We start from the raw sequence: 16,610 nt of genomic DNA on the forward strand, positions 1-16,610 counted from the left end.
AGGACGAGGTGGCTGAATGGTTTAGGCGATGGACTCCATATCTATTGTGATATTCACTAGTTGGCTCAATAACACACTACATTTAGAAAACCTGCAAGAAGTAAGAGCAAATCTGACTTCCACGAACAAGGACATTGATTCCAATGTAATACACTTGAAATGACACCCAGCCCCTAAAACTAGCCAATATCTCATGCTCTGCATTGGCTGGGAATCAAACCCGGGTCAACTGCTTGGAAGGCAGCTATGCTCACCACTATACCACCAATGCTATTTGAAGCTCTGAAGCAACATGGAGACATCGATTCATATCCTGACCGTCATTTTTGTGGAAAGTGAAAATTCTTTGACCAAACGGATCGTTGGTATAGTTGTACTATTATGGCTTAGGGTGAGAGAGGTCCCTGGTTAAAAAATCAATTGTTTTAATCAGTACCTGTTACCATCAGATTAGTCCCGTGACACTTGTGGGGAACGTAGGGCAAAACTGAGAACATTGTGACAAGTGGGGTCACATTAGTTTGGAGGCCAAAGATTTGGGATTCTACAAACAGAAGTTGGCACATAAAGGGTTCCGACTTCAGACGAGTCCCCTGACACTTGTGGGGGACGTAGAGACGAATTGAGAACACCACCGTGTTCGTGAGGGTCTCCCCTTTCCAGGGAGTGGTCATACGATGTTGTAGGTCAAACGGTTCAGAAGCTACAATTGTTTTGTGAGAGGACCGATTATAGGTATGTCTCATGGTTTGACTAACACCTCTCTAGCTCCACCACCTTTCATTGCAGATGTGGAGGTGTAACATAAACAGTTATGGAGGCTTGAGACAGATACGACGCGTTTCAATCTCTCTAGTTGAAAACTGATCGATTTGAATGGGTATTTTTTACGTTCGTTTACTTTGATTCACGTACTGATGCATCAATTGACTCAAAATAAATGAGCTCCATTCTTTTTGAAGTTTTATTTTTTCATTTTCTCTTTTAAAATATTAATTGACCTCATTTGCTCAATATTCATTTGTCAACACTCATCATCAGTTTGCTGTCGCGGCTTAAGAAGACAGAGTGTGAAAGACACAGCAGATGAAATACAAAAGATTTGAACTGAAGCCTGGTCAACAGTTTGGAAGACTGCTATGCTCAAAAGTATAGCACAAACACTCACATGAGGTTCAATCTTTCCAAGCACCATGGACAAGAACAATTGATATCCTCATTGTCATTGCCGCAGAAAGAAAAACAATTTTATTCTTGTGTAAGGCTCGTTGGTCTAGGGGTATGATTCTCGCTTCGGGTGCGAGAGGTCCCGGGTTCAAATCCCGGATGAGCCCTTTTGCAGATCTTTTAACAAGCTCAGACAGGCAAATCTCTGGCCACTGGTTGCAAACAGCCACCTCTTGGGCGCAGGACGAGGTGGCTGAATGGTTTAGGCGATGGACTCCATATCTATTGTGATATTCACTAGTTGGCTCAATAACACACTACATTTAGAAAACCTGCAAGAAGTAAGAGCAAATCTGACTTCCACGAACAAGGACATTGATTCCAATGTAATACACTTGAAATGACACCCAGCCCCTAAAACTAGCCAATATCTCATGCTCTGCATTGGCTGGGAATCAAACCCGGGTCAACTGCTTGGAAGGCAGCTATGCTCACCACTATACCACCAATGCTATTTGAAGCTCTGAAGCAACATGGAGACATCGATTCATATCCTGACCGTCATTTTTGTGGAAAGTGAAAATTCTTTGACCAAACGGATCGTTGGTATAGTTGTACTATTATGGCTTAGGGTGAGAGAGGTCCCTGGTTAAAAAATCAATTGTTTTAATCAGTACCTGTTACCATCAGATTAGTCCCGTGACACTTGTGGGGAACGTAGGGCAAAACTGAGAACATTGTGACAAGTGGGGTCACATTAGTTTGGAGGCCAAAGATTTGGGATTCTACAAACAGAAGTTGGCACATAAAGGGTTCCGACTTCAGACGAGTCCCCTGACACTTGTGGGGGACGTAGAGACGAATTGAGAACACCACCGTGTTCGTGAGGGTCTCCCCTTTCCAGGGAGTGGTCATACGATGTTGTAGGTCAAACGGTTCAGAAGCTACAATTGTTTTGTGAGAGGACCGATTATAGGTATGTCTCATGGTTTGACTAACACCTCTCTAGCTCCACCACCTTTCATTGCAGATGTGGAGGTGTAACATAAACAGTTATGGAGGCTTGAGACAGATACGACGCGTTTCAATCTCTCTAGTTGAAAACTGATCGATTTGAATGGGTATTTTTTACGTTCGTTTACTTTGATTCACGTACTGATGCATCAATTGACTCAAAATAAATGAGCTCCATTCTTTTTGAAGTTTTATTTTTTCATTTTCTCTTTTAAAATATTAATTGACCTCATTTGCTCAATATTCATTTGTCAACACTCATCATCAGTTTGCTGTCGCGGCTTAAGAAGACAGAGTGTGAAAGACACAGCAGATGAAATACAAAAGATTTGAACTGAAGCCTGGTCAACAGTTTGGAAGACTGCTATGCTCAAAAGTATAGCACAAACACTCACATGAGGTTCAATCTTTCCAAGCACCATGGACAAGAACAATTGATATCCTCATTGTCATTGCCGCAGAAAGAAAAACAATTTTATTCTTGTGTAAGGCTCGTTGGTCTAGGGGTATGATTCTCGCTTCGGGTGCGAGAGGTCCCGGGTTCAAATCCCGGATGAGCCCTTTTGCAGATCTTTTAACAAGCTCAGACAGGCAAATCTCTGGCCACTGGTTGCAAACAGCCACCTCTTGGGCGCAGGACGAGGTGGCTGAATGGTTTAGGCGATGGACTCCATATCTATTGTGATATTCACTAGTTGGCTCAATAACACACTACATTTAGAAAACCTGCAAGAAGTAAGAGCAAATCTGACTTCCACGAACAAGGACATTGATTCCAATGTAATACACTTGAAATGACACCCAGCCCCTAAAACTAGCCAATATCTCATGCTCTGCATTGGCTGGGAATCAAACCCGGGTCAACTGCTTGGAAGGCAGCTATGCTCACCACTATACCACCAATGCTATTTGAAGCTCTGAAGCAACATGGAGACATCGATTCATATCCTGACCGTCATTTTTGTGGAAAGTGAAAATTCTTTGACCAAACGGATCGTTGGTATAGTTGTACTATTATGGCTTAGGGTGAGAGAGGTCCCTGGTTAAAAAATCAATTGTTTTAATCAGTACCTGTTACCATCAGATTAGTCCCGTGACACTTGTGGGGAACGTAGGGCAAAACTGAGAACATTGTGACAAGTGGGGTCACATTAGTTTGGAGGCCAAAGATTTGGGATTCTACAAACAGAAGTTGGCACATAAAGGGTTCCGACTTCAGACGAGTCCCCTGACACTTGTGGGGGACGTAGAGACGAATTGAGAACACCACCGTGTTCGTGAGGGTCTCCCCTTTCCAGGGAGTGGTCATACGATGTTGTAGGTCAAACGGTTCAGAAGCTACAATTGTTTTGTGAGAGGACCGATTATAGGTATGTCTCATGGTTTGACTAACACCTCTCTAGCTCCACCACCTTTCATTGCAGATGTGGAGGTGTAACATAAACAGTTATGGAGGCTTGAGACAGATACGACGCGTTTCAATCTCTCTAGTTGAAAACTGATCGATTTGAATGGGTATTTTTTACGTTCGTTTACTTTGATTCACGTACTGATGCATCAATTGACTCAAAATAAATGAGCTCCATTCTTTTTGAAGTTTTATTTTTTCATTTTCTCTTTTAAAATATTAATTGACCTCATTTGCTCAATATTCATTTGTCAACACTCATCATCAGTTTGCTGTCGCGGCTTAAGAAGACAGAGTGTGAAAGACACAGCAGATGAAATACAAAAGATTTGAACTGAAGCCTGGTCAACAGTTTGGAAGACTGCTATGCTCAAAAGTATAGCACAAACACTCACATGAGGTTCAATCTTTCCAAGCACCATGGACAAGAACAATTGATATCCTCATTGTCATTGCCGCAGAAAGAAAAACAATTTTATTCTTGTGTAAGGCTCGTTGGTCTAGGGGTATGATTCTCGCTTCGGGTGCGAGAGGTCCCGGGTTCAAATCCCGGATGAGCCCTTTTGCAGATCTTTTAACAAGCTCAGACAGGCAAATCTCTGGCCACTGGTTGCAAACAGCCACCTCTTGGGCGCAGGACGAGGTGGCTGAATGGTTTAGGCGATGGACTCCATATCTATTGTGATATTCACTAGTTGGCTCAATAACACACTACATTTAGAAAACCTGCAAGAAGTAAGAGCAAATCTGACTTCCACGAACAAGGACATTGATTCCAATGTAATACACTTGAAATGACACCCAGCCCCTAAAACTAGCCAATATCTCATGCTCTGCATTGGCTGGGAATCAAACCCGGGTCAACTGCTTGGAAGGCAGCTATGCTCACCACTATACCACCAATGCTATTTGAATCTCTGAAGCAACATGGAGACATCGATTCATATCCTGACCGTCATTTTTGTGGAAAGTGAAAATTCTTTGACCAAACGGATCGTTGGTATAGTTGTACTATTATGGCTTAGGGTGAGAGAGGTCCCTGGTTAAAAAATCAATTGTTTTAATCAGTACCTGTTACCATCAGATTAGTCCCGTGACACTTGTGGGGAACGTAGGGCAAAACTGAGAACATTGTGACAAGTGGGGTCACATTAGTTTGGAGGCCAAAGATTTGGGATTCTACAAACAGAAGTTGGCACATAAAGGGTTCCGACTTCAGACGAGTCCCCTGACACTTGTGGGGGACGTAGAGACGAATTGAGAACACCACCGTGTTCGTGAGGGTCTCCCCTTTCCAGGGAGTGGTCATACGATGTTGTAGGTCAAACGGTTCAGAAGCTACATATGTTTTTGTGAGAGGACCGATTATAGGTATATCTCATGGTTTGACTAACACCTCTCTAGCTCCACCACCTTTCATTGCAGATGTGGAGGTGTAACATAAACAGTTATGGAGGCTTGAGACAGATACGACGCGTTTCAATCTCTCTAGTTGAAAACTGATCGATTTGAATGGGTATTTTTTACGTTCGTTTACTTTGATTCACGTACTGATGCATCAATCGACTCAAAATAAATGAGCTCCATTCTTTTTGAAGTTTAATTTTTTCATTTTCTCTTTTAAAATATTAATTGACCTCATTTGCTCAATATTCATTTGTCAACACTCATCATCAGTTTGCTGTCGCGGCTTAAGAAGACAGAGTGTGAAAGACACAGCAGATGAAATACAAAAGATTTGAACTGAAGCCTGGTCAACAGTTTGGAAGACTGCTATGCTCACAAGTATAGCACAAACACTCACATGAGGATCAATCTTTCCAAGCACCATGGACAAGAACAATTGATATCCTCATTGTCATTGCCGCAGAAAGAAAAACAATTTTATTCTTGTGTAAGGCTCGTTGGTCTAGGGGTATGATTCTCGCTTCGGGTGCGAGAGGTCCCGGGTTCAAATCCCGGATGAGCCCTTTTGCAGATCTTTTAACAAGCTCAGACAGGCAAATCTCTGGCCACTGGTTGCAAACAGCCACCTCTTGGGCGCAGGACGAGGTGGCTGAATGGTTTAGGCGATGGACTCCATATCTATTGTGATATTCACTAGTTGGCTCAATAACACACTACATTTAGAAAACCTGCAAAGAAGTAAGAGCAAATCAGTACCTGTTACCTACAGATTAGTCCCGTGACACTTGTGGGGAACGTAGGGCAAAACTGAGAACATTGTGACAAGTGGGGTCACATTAGTTTGGAGGCCAAAGATTTGGGATTCTACAAACAGAAGTTGGCAGATAAAGGGTTCCGACTTCAGACGAGTCCCCTGACACTTGTGGGGGACGTAGAGGCGAATTGAGAACACCACCGTGTTCGTGAGGGTCTCCCCTTTCCAGGGAGTGGTCATACGATGTTGTAGGTCAAACGGTTCAGAAGCTACATATTGTTTTTGTGAGAGGACCGATTATACGTATGTCTCATGGTTTGACTAACACCGCTCTAGCTCCACCACCTTTCATTGCAGATGTGGAGGTGTAACATAAACAGTTATGGAGGCTTGAGACAGATACGACGCGTTTCAATCTCTCTAGTTGAAAACTGATCGATTTGAATGGGTATTTTTTACGTTCGTTTACTTTGATTCACGTACTGATGCATCAATCAACTCAAAATAAATGAGCTCCATTCTTTTTGAAGTTTAATTTTTTCATTTTCTCTTTTAAAATATTAATTGACTCATTTGCTCAATATTCATTTGTCAACAGTCATCATCAGTTTGCTGTCGCGGCTTAAGAAGACAGAGTGTGAAAGACACAGCAGATGAAATACAAAAGATTTGAACTGAAGCCTGGTCAACAGTTTGGAAGACTGCTATGCTCACAAGTATAGCACAAACACTCACATGAGGATCAATCTTTCCAAGCACCATGGACAAGAACAATTTATATCCTCATTGTCATTGCCGCAGAAAGAAAAACAATTTTATTCTTGTCTAAGGCTCGTTGGTCTAGGGGTATGATTCTCGCTTTGGGTGCGAGAGGTCCCGGGTTCAAATCCCGGATGAGCCCTTTTGCAGATCTTTTAACAAGCTCAGACAGGCAAATCTCTGGCCACTGGTTGCAAACAGCCACCTCTTGGGCGCAGGACGAGGTGGCTGAATGGTTTAGGCGATGGACTGCGTATCTATTGTGATATTCACTAGTTGGCTCAATAACTCACTACATTTAGAAAAAATTGCAAAAAGTAAGAGCAAATCTGACTTCCACGAATATTGATTCCAATGTAATACACTTGAAATGACACCCAGCCCCTAAAACTAGCCAATATCTCATGCTCTGCATTGGCCAGGAATCAAACCCGGGTCAACTACTTGGAAGGCAGCTATGCTCACCACTATACCACCAATGCTATTTGAATCTCTGAAGCAACATGGAGACATCGATTCATATCCTGACCGTCATTTTTGTGGAAAGTGAAAATTCTTTGACCAAACGGATCGTTGGTGTAGTTGTACTATTATGGCTTAGGGTGAGAGAGGTCCCTGGTTAAAAAATCTATTATTTTAATCAGTACCTGTTACCTACAGATTAGTCCCGTGACACTTGTGGGGAACGTAGGGCAAAACTGAGAACATTGTGACAAGTGGGGTCACATTAGTTTGGAGGCCAAAGATTTGGGATTCTACAAACAGAAGTTGGCAGATAAAGGGTTCCGACTTCAGACGAGTCCCCTGACACTTGTGGGGGACGTAGAGGCGAATTGAGAACACCACCGTGTTCGTGAGGGTCTCCCCTTTCCAGGGAGTGGTCATACGATGTTGTAGGTCAAACGGTTCAGAAGCTACATATGTTTTTGTGAGAGGACCGATTATACGTATGTCTCATGGTTTGACTAACACCGCTCTAGCTCCACCACCTTTCATTGCAGATGTGGAGGTGTAACATAAACAGTTATGGAGGCTTGAGACAGATACGACGCGTTTCAATCTCTCTAGTTGAAAACTGATCGATTTGAATGGGTATTTTTTACGTTCGTTTACTTTGATTCACGTACTGATGCATCAATCAACTCAAAATAAATGAGCTCCATTCTTTTTGAAGTTTAATTTTTTCATTTTCTCTTTTAAAATATTAATTGACTCATTTGCTCAATATTCATTTGTCAACAGTCATCATCAGTTTGCTGTCGCGGCTTAAGAAGACAGAGTGTGAAAGACACAGCAGATGAAATACAAAAGATTTGAACTGAAGCCTGGTCAACAGTTTGGAAGACTGCTATGCTCACAAGTATAGCACAAACACTCACATGAGGATCAATCTTTCCAAGCACCATGGACAAGAACAATTTATATCCTCATTGTCATTGCCGCAGAAAGAAAAACAATTTTATTCTTGTCTAAGGCTCGTTGGTCTAGGGGTATGATTCTCGCTTTGGGTGCGAGAGGTCCCGGGTTCAAATCCCGGATGAGCCCTTTTGCAGATCTTTTAACAAGCTCAGACAGGCAAATCTCTGGCCACTGGTTGCAAACAGCCACCTCTTGGGCGCAGGACGAGGTGGCTGAATGGTTTAGGCGATGGACTGCGTATCTATTGTGATATTCACTAGTTGGCTCAATAACTCACTACATTTAGAAAAAATTGCAAAAAGTAAGAGCAAATCTGACTTCCACGAATATTGATTCCAATGTAATACACTTGAAATGACACCCAGCCCCTAAAACTAGCCAATATCTCATGCTCTGCATTGGCCAGGAATCAAACCCGGGTCAACTACTTGGAAGGCAGCTATGCTCACCACTATACCACCAATGCTATTTGAATCTCTGAAGCAACATGGAGACATCGATTCATATCCTGACCGTCATTTTTGTGGAAAGTGAAAATTCTTTGACCAAACGGATCGTTGGTGTAGTTGTACTATTATGGCTTAGGGTGAGAGAGGTCCCTGGTTAAAAAATCTATTATTTTAATCAGTACCTGTTACCTACAGATTAGTCCCGTGACACTTGTGGGGAACGTAGGGCAAAACTGAGAACATTGTGACAAGTGGGGTCACATTAGTTTGGAGGCCAAAGATTTGGGATTCTACAAACAGAAGTTGGCAGATAAAGGGTTCCGACTTCAGACGAGTCCCCTGACACTTGTGGGGGACGTAGAGGCGAATTGAGAACACCACCGTGTTCGTGAGGGTCTCCCCTTTCCAGGGAGTGGTCATACGATGTTGTAGGTCAAACGGTTCAGAAGCTACATATGTTTTTGTGAGAGGACCGATTATACGTATGTCTCATGGTTTGACTAACACCGCTCTAGCTCCACCACCTTTCATTGCAGATGTGGAGGTGTAACATAAACAGTTATGGAGGCTTGAGACAGATACGACGCGTTTCAATCTCTCTAGTTGAAAACTGATCGATTTGAATGGGTATTTTTTACGTTCGTTTACTTTGATTCACGTACTGATGCATCAATCAACTCAAAATAAATGAGCTCCATTCTTTTTGAAGTTTAATTTTTTCATTTTCTCTTTTAAAATATTAATTGACTCATTTGCTCAATATTCATTTGTCAACAGTCATCATCAGTTTGCTGTCGCGGCTTAAGAAGACAGAGTGTGAAAGACACAGCAGATGAAATACAAAAGATTTGAACTGAAGCCTGGTCAACAGTTTGGAAGACTGCTATGCTCACAAGTATAGCACAAACACTCACATGAGGATCAATCTTTCCAAGCACCATGGACAAGAACAATTTATATCCTCATTGTCATTGCCGCAGAAAGAAAAACAATTTTATTCTTGTCTAAGGCTCGTTGGTCTAGGGGTATGATTCTCGCTTTGGGTGCGAGAGGTCCCGGGTTCAAATCCCGGATGAGCCCTTTTGCAGATCTTTTAACAAGCTCAGACAGGCAAATCTCTGGCCACTGGTTGCAAACAGCCACCTCTTGGGCGCAGGACGAGGTGGCTGAATGGTTTAGGCGATGGACTGCGTATCTATTGTGATATTCACTAGTTGGCTCAATAACTCACTACATTTAGAAAAAATTGCAAAAAGTAAGAGCAAATCTGACTTCCACGAATATTGATTCCAATGTAATACACTTGAAATGACACCCAGCCCCTAAAACTAGCCAATATCTCATGCTCTGCATTGGCCAGGAATCAAACCCGGGTCAACTACTTGGAAGGCAGCTATGCTCACCACTATACCACCAATGCTATTTGAATCTCTGAAGCAACATGGAGACATCGATTCATATCCTGACCGTCATTTTTGTGGAAAGTGAAAATTCTTTGACCAAACGGATCGTTGGTGTAGTTGTACTATTATGGCTTAGGGTGAGAGAGGTCCCTGGTTAAAAAATCTATTATTTTAATCAGTACCTGTTACCTACAGATTAGTCCCGTGACACTTGTGGGGAACGTAGGGCAAAACTGAGAACATTGTGACAAGTGGGGTCACATTAGTTTGGAGGCCAAAGATTTGGGATTCTACAAACAGAAGTTGGCAGATAAAGGGTTCCGACTTCAGACGAGTCCCCTGACACTTGTGGGGGACGTAGAGGCGAATTGAGAACACCACCGTGTTCGTGAGGGTCTCCCCTTTCCAGGGAGTGGTCATACGATGTTGTAGGTCAAACGGTTCAGAAGCTACATATGTTTTTGTGAGAGGACCGATTATACGTATGTCTCATGGTTTGACTAACACCGCTCTAGCTCCACCACCTTTCATTGCAGATGTGGAGGTGTAACATAAACAGTTATGGAGGCTTGAGACAGATACGACGCGTTTCAATCTCTCTAGTTGAAAACTGATCGATTTGAATGGGTATTTTTTACGTTCGTTTACTTTGATTCACGTACTGATGCATCAATCAACTCAAAATAAATGAGCTCCATTCTTTTTGAAGTTTAATTTTTTCATTTTCTCTTTTAAAATATTAATTGACTCATTTGCTCAATATTCATTTGTCAACAGTCATCATCAGTTTGCTGTCGCGGCTTAAGAAGACAGAGTGTGAAAGACACAGCAGATGAAATACAAAAGATTTGAACTGAAGCCTGGTCAACAGTTTGGAAGACTGCTATGCTCACAAGTATAGCACAAACACTCACATGAGGATCAATCTTTCCAAGCACCATGGACAAGAACAATTTATATCCTCATTGTCATTGCCGCAGAAAGAAAAACAATTTTATTCTTGTCTAAGGCTCGTTGGTCTAGGGGTATGATTCTCGCTTTGGGTGCGAGAGGTCCCGGGTTCAAATCCCGGATGAGCCCTTTTGCAGATCTTTTAACAAGCTCAGACAGGCAAATCTCTGGCCACTGGTTGCAAACAGCCACCTCTTGGGCGCAGGACGAGGTGGCTGAATGGTTTAGGCGATGGACTGCGTATCTATTGTGATATTCACTAGTTGGCTCAATAACTCACTACATTTAGAAAAAATTGCAAAAAGTAAGAGCAAATCTGACTTCCACGAATATTGATTCCAATGTAATACACTTGAAATGACACCCAGCCCCTAAAACTAGCCAATATCTCATGCTCTGCATTGGCCAGGAATCAAACCCGGGTCAACTACTTGGAAGGCAGCTATGCTCACCACTATACCACCAATGCTATTTGAATCTCTGAAGCAACATGGAGACATCGATTCATATCCTGACCGTCATTTTTGTGGAAAGTGAAAATTCTTTGACCAAACGGATCGTTGGTGTAGTTGTACTATTATGGCTTAGGGTGAGAGAGGTCCCTGGTTAAAAAATCTATTATTTTAATCAGTACCTGTTACCTACAGATTAGTCCCGTGACACTTGTGGGGAACGTAGGGCAAAACTGAGAACATTGTGACAAGTGGGGTCACATTAGTTTGGAGGCCAAAGATTTGGGATTCTACAAACAGAAGTTGGCAGATAAAGGGTTCCGACTTCAGACGAGTCCCCTGACACTTGTGGGGGACGTAGAGGCGAATTGAGAACACCACCGTGTTCGTGAGGGTCTCCCCTTTCCAGGGAGTGGTCATACGATGTTGTAGGTCAAACGGTTCAGAAGCTACATATGTTTTTGTGAGAGGACCGATTATACGTATGTCTCATGGTTTGACTAACACCGCTCTAGCTCCACCACCTTTCATTGCAGATGTGGAGGTGTAACATAAACAGTTATGGAGGCTTGAGACAGATACGACGCGTTTCAATCTCTCTAGTTGAAAACTGATCGATTTGAATGGGTATTTTTTACGTTCGTTTACTTTGATTCACGTACTGATGCATCAATCAACTCAAAATAAATGAGCTCCATTCTTTTTGAAGTTTAATTTTTTCATTTTCTCTTTTAAAATATTAATTGACTCATTTGCTCAATATTCATTTGTCAACAGTCATCATCAGTTTGCTGTCGCGGCTTAAGAAGACAGAGTGTGAAAGACACAGCAGATGAAATACAAAAGATTTGAACTGAAGCCTGGTCAACAGTTTGGAAGACTGCTATGCTCACAAGTATAGCACAAACACTCACATGAGGATCAATCTTTCCAAGCACCATGGACAAGAACAATTTATATCCTCATTGTCATTGCCGCAGAAAGAAAAACAATTTTATTCTTGTCTAAGGCTCGTTGGTCTAGGGGTATGATTCTCGCTTTGGGTGCGAGAGGTCCCGGGTTCAAATCCCGGATGAGCCCTTTTGCAGATCTTTTAACAAGCTCAGACAGGCAAATCTCTGGCCACTGGTTGCAAACAGCCACCTCTTGGGCGCAGGACGAGGTGGCTGAATGGTTTAGGCGATGGACTGCGTATCTATTGTGATATTCACTAGTTGGCTCAATAACTCACTACATTTAGAAAAAATTGCAAAAAGTAAGAGCAAATCTGACTTCCACGAATATTGATTCCAATGTAATACACTTGAAATGACACCCAGCCCCTAAAACTAGCCAATATCTCATGCTCTGCATTGGCCAGGAATCAAACCCGGGTCAACTACTTGGAAGGCAGCTATGCTCACCACTATACCACCAATGCTATTTGAATCTCTGAAGCAACATGGAGACATCGATTCATATCCTGACCGTCATTTTTGTGGAAAGTGAAAATTCTTTGACCAAACGGATCGTTGGTGTAGTTGTACTATTATGGCTTAGGGTGAGAGAGGTCCCTGGTTAAAAAATCTATTATTTTAATCAGTACCTGTTACCTACAGATTAGTCCCGTGACACTTGTGGGGAACGTAGGGCAAAACTGAGAACATTGTGACAAGTGGGGTCACATTAGTTTGGAGGCCAAAGATTTGGGATTCTACAAACAGAAGTTGGCAGATAAAGGGTTCCGACTTCAGACGAGTCCCCTGACACTTGTGGGGGACGTAGAGGCGAATTGAGAACACCACCGTGTTCGTGAGGGTCTCCCCTTTCCAGGGAGTGGTCATACGATGTTGTAGGTCAAACGGTTCAGAAGCTACATATGTTTTTGTGAGAGGACCGATTATACGTATGTCTCATGGTTTGACTAACACCGCTCTAGCTCCACCACCTTTCATTGCAGATGTGGAGGTGTAACATAAACAGTTATGGAGGCTTGAGACAGATACGACGCGTTTCAATCTCTCTAGTTGAAAACTGATCGATTTGAATGGGTATTTTTTACGTTCGTTTACTTTGATTCACGTACTGATGCATCAATCAACTCAAAATAAATGAGCTCCATTCTTTTTGAAGTTTAATTTTTTCATTTTCTCTTTTAAAATATTAATTGACTCATTTGCTCAATATTCATTTGTCAACAGTCATCATCAGTTTGCTGTCGCGGCTTAAGAAGACAGAGTGTGAAAGACACAGCAGATGAAATACAAAAGATTTGAACTGAAGCCTGGTCAACAGTTTGGAAGACTGCTATGCTCACAAGTATAGCACAAACACTCACATGAGGATCAATCTTTCCAAGCACCATGGACAAGAACAATTTATATCCTCATTGTCATTGCCGCAGAAAGAAAAACAATTTTATTCTTGTCTAAGGCTCGTTGGTCTAGGGGTATGATTCTCGCTTTGGGTGCGAGAGGTCCCGGGTTCAAATCCCGGATGAGCCCTTTTGCAGATCTTTTAACAAGCTCAGACAGGCAAATCTCTGGCCACTGGTTGCAAACAGCCACCTCTTGGGCGCAGGACGAGGTGGCTGAATGGTTTAGGCGATGGACTGCGTATCTATTGTGATATTCACTAGTTGGCTCAATAACTCACTACATTTAGAAAAAATTGCAAAAAGTAAGAGCAAATCTGACTTCCACGAATATTGATTCCAATGTAATACACTTGAAATGACACCCAGCCCCTAAAACTAGCCAATATCTCATGCTCTGCATTGGCCAGGAATCAAACCCGGGTCAACTACTTGGAAGGCAGCTATGCTCACCACTATACCACCAATGCTATTTGAATCTCTGAAGCAACATGGAGACATCGATTCATATCCTGACCGTCATTTTTGTGGAAAGTGAAAATTCTTTGACCAAACGGATCGTTGGTGTAGTTGTACTATTATGGCTTAGGGTGAGAGAGGTCCCTGGTTAAAAAATCTATTATTTTAATCAGTACCTGTTACCTACAGATTAGTCCCGTGACACTTGTGGGGAACGTAGGGCAAAACTGAGAACATTGTGACAAGTGGGGTCACATTAGTTTGGAGGCCAAAGATTTGGGATTCTACAAACAGAAGTTGGCAGATAAAGGGTTCCGACTTCAGACGAGTCCCCTGACACTTGTGGGGGACGTAGAGGCGAATTGAGAACACCACCGTGTTCGTGAGGGTCTCCCCTTTCCAGGGAGTGGTCATACGATGTTGTAGGTCAAACGGTTCAGAAGCTACATATGTTTTTGTGAGAGGACCGATTATACGTATGTCTCATGGTTTGACTAACACCGCTCTAGCTCCACCACCTTTCATTGCAGATGTGGAGGTGTAACATAAACAGTTATGGAGGCTTGAGACAGATACGACGCGTTTCAATCTCTCTAGTTGAAAACTGATCGATTTGAATGGGTATTTTTTACGTTCGTTTACTTTGATTCACGTACTGATGCATCAATCAACTCAAAATAAATGAGCTCCATTCTTTTTGAAGTTTAATTTTTTCATTTTCTCTTTTAAAATATTAATTGACTCATTTGCTCAATATTCATTTGTCAACAGTCATCATCAGTTTGCTGTCGCGGCTTAAGAAGACAGAGTGTGAAAGACACAGCAGATGAAATACAAAAGATTTGAACTGAAGCCTGGTCAACAGTTTGGAAGACTGCTATGCTCACAAGTATAGCACAAACACTCACATGAGGATCAATCTTTCCAAGCACCATGGACAAGAACAATTTATATCCTCATTGTCATTGCCGCAGAAAGAAAAACAATTTTATTCTTGTCTAAGGCTCGTTGGTCTAGGGGTATGATTCTCGCTTTGGGTGCGAGAGGTCCCGGGTTCAAATCCCGGATGAGCCCTTTTGCAGATCTTTTAACAAGCTCAGACAGGCAAATCTCTGGCCACTGGTTGCAAACAGCCACCTCTTGGGCGCAGGACGAGGTGGCTGAATGGTTTAGGCGATGGACTGCGTATCTATTGTGATATTCACTAGTTGGCTCAATAACTCACTACATTTAGAAAAAATTGCAAAAAGTAAGAGCAAATCTGACTTCCACGAATATTGATTCCAATGTAATACACTTGAAATGACACCCAGCCCCTAAAACTAGCCAATATCTCATGCTCTGCATTGGCCAGGAATCAAACCCGGGTCAACTACTTGGAAGGCAGCTATGCTCACCACTATACCACCAATGCTATTTGAATCTCTGAAGCAACATGGAGACATCGATTCATATCCTGACCGTCATTTTTGTGGAAAGTGAAAATTCTTTGACCAAACGGATCGTTGGTGTAGTTGTACTATTATGGCTTAGGGTGAGAGAGGTCCCTGGTTAAAAAATCTATTATTTTAATCAGTACCTGTTACCTACAGATTAGTCCCGTGACACTTGTGGGGAACGTAGGGCAAAACTGAGAACATTGTGACAAGTGGGGTCACATTAGTTTGGAGGCCAAAGATTTGGGATTCTACAAACAGAAGTTGGCAGATAAAGGGTTCCGACTTCAGACGAGTCCCCTGACACTTGTGGGGGACGTAGAGGCGAATTGAGAACACCACCGTGTTCGTGAGGGTCTCCCCTTTCCAGGGAGTGGTCATACGATGTTGTAGGTCAAACGGTTCAGAAGCTACATATGTTTTTGTGAGAGGACCGATTATACGTATGTCTCATGGTTTGACTAACACCGCTCTAGCTCCACCACCTTTCATTGCAGATGTGGAGGTGTAACATAAACAGTTATGGAGGCTTGAGACAGATACGACGCGTTTCAATCTCTCTAGTTGAAAACTGATCGATTTGAATGGGTATTTTTTACGTTCGTTTACTTTGATTCACGTACTGATGCATCAATCAACTCAAAATAAATGAGCTCCATTCTTTTTGAAGTTTAATTTTTTCATTTTCTCTTTTAAAATATTAATTGACTCATTTGCTCAATATTCATTTGTCAACAGTCATCATCAGTTTGCTGTCGCGGCTTAAGAAGACAGAGTGTGAAAGACACAGCAGATGAAATACAAAAGATTTGAACTGAAGCCTGGTCAACAGTTTGGAAGACTGCTATGCTCACAAGTATAGCACAAACACTCACATGAGGATCAATCTTTCCAAGCACCATGGACAAGAACAATTTATATCCTCATTGTCATTGCCGCAGAAAGAAAAACAATTTTATTCTTGTCTAAGGCTCGTTGGTCTAGGGGTATGATTCTCGCTTTGGGTGCGAGAGGTCCCGGGTTCAAATCCCGGATGAGCCCTTTTGCAGATCTTTTAACAAGCTCAGACAGGCAAATCTCTGGCCACTGGTTGCAAACAGCCACCTCTTGGGCGCAGGACGAGGTGGCTGAATGGTTTAGGCGATGGACTGCGTATCTATTGTGATATTCACTAGTTGG

At 42.4% G+C, this 16,610-nt stretch overlaps 12 non-coding genes across 12 annotated transcripts; all 12 read left to right on the top strand.

Moving 5' to 3' along the window:
- Positions 1-1,262: 1,262 nt before the first annotated feature.
- trnap-cgg (transfer RNA proline (anticodon CGG)) lies at positions 1,263-1,334 on the top strand. The gene has a single exon. It is a non-coding gene; the product is annotated as a tRNA-Pro (tRNA).
- A 1,336-nt stretch (positions 1,335-2,670) lies between these two features.
- Positions 2,671-2,742, top strand: trnap-cgg (transfer RNA proline (anticodon CGG)). Its single transcript has one exon. It is a non-coding gene; the product is annotated as a tRNA-Pro (tRNA).
- A 1,336-nt stretch (positions 2,743-4,078) lies between these two features.
- Positions 4,079-4,150, top strand: trnap-cgg (transfer RNA proline (anticodon CGG)). Its single transcript has one exon. It is a non-coding gene; the product is annotated as a tRNA-Pro (tRNA).
- Positions 4,151-5,487: 1,337 nt separating this feature from the next.
- Positions 5,488-5,559, top strand: trnap-cgg (transfer RNA proline (anticodon CGG)). The gene has a single exon. It is a non-coding gene; the product is annotated as a tRNA-Pro (tRNA).
- A 1,020-nt stretch (positions 5,560-6,579) lies between these two features.
- Positions 6,580-6,651, top strand: trnap-ugg (transfer RNA proline (anticodon UGG)). Its single transcript has one exon. It is a non-coding gene; the product is annotated as a tRNA-Pro (tRNA).
- A 1,331-nt stretch (positions 6,652-7,982) lies between these two features.
- Positions 7,983-8,054, top strand: trnap-ugg (transfer RNA proline (anticodon UGG)). The gene has a single exon. It is a non-coding gene; the product is annotated as a tRNA-Pro (tRNA).
- A 1,331-nt stretch (positions 8,055-9,385) lies between these two features.
- trnap-ugg (transfer RNA proline (anticodon UGG)) lies at positions 9,386-9,457 on the top strand. Its single transcript has one exon. It is a non-coding gene; the product is annotated as a tRNA-Pro (tRNA).
- Positions 9,458-10,788: 1,331 nt separating this feature from the next.
- Positions 10,789-10,860, top strand: trnap-ugg (transfer RNA proline (anticodon UGG)). The gene has a single exon. It is a non-coding gene; the product is annotated as a tRNA-Pro (tRNA).
- Positions 10,861-12,191: 1,331 nt separating this feature from the next.
- On the top strand, positions 12,192-12,263 carry trnap-ugg (transfer RNA proline (anticodon UGG)). Its single transcript has one exon. It is a non-coding gene; the product is annotated as a tRNA-Pro (tRNA).
- A 1,331-nt stretch (positions 12,264-13,594) lies between these two features.
- Positions 13,595-13,666, top strand: trnap-ugg (transfer RNA proline (anticodon UGG)). The gene has a single exon. It is a non-coding gene; the product is annotated as a tRNA-Pro (tRNA).
- A 1,331-nt stretch (positions 13,667-14,997) lies between these two features.
- trnap-ugg (transfer RNA proline (anticodon UGG)) lies at positions 14,998-15,069 on the top strand. The gene has a single exon. It is a non-coding gene; the product is annotated as a tRNA-Pro (tRNA).
- A 1,331-nt stretch (positions 15,070-16,400) lies between these two features.
- trnap-ugg (transfer RNA proline (anticodon UGG)) lies at positions 16,401-16,472 on the top strand. The gene has a single exon. It is a non-coding gene; the product is annotated as a tRNA-Pro (tRNA).
- Positions 16,473-16,610: the final 138 nt, after the last annotated feature.

The sequence above is a fragment of the Salmo salar genome, chromosome 22 (assembly GCF_965601325.2).
Source record: "Salmo salar chromosome 22, fSalSal1, whole genome shotgun sequence".
Taxonomy (NCBI): domain Eukaryota; kingdom Metazoa; phylum Chordata; class Actinopteri; order Salmoniformes; family Salmonidae; genus Salmo; species Salmo salar.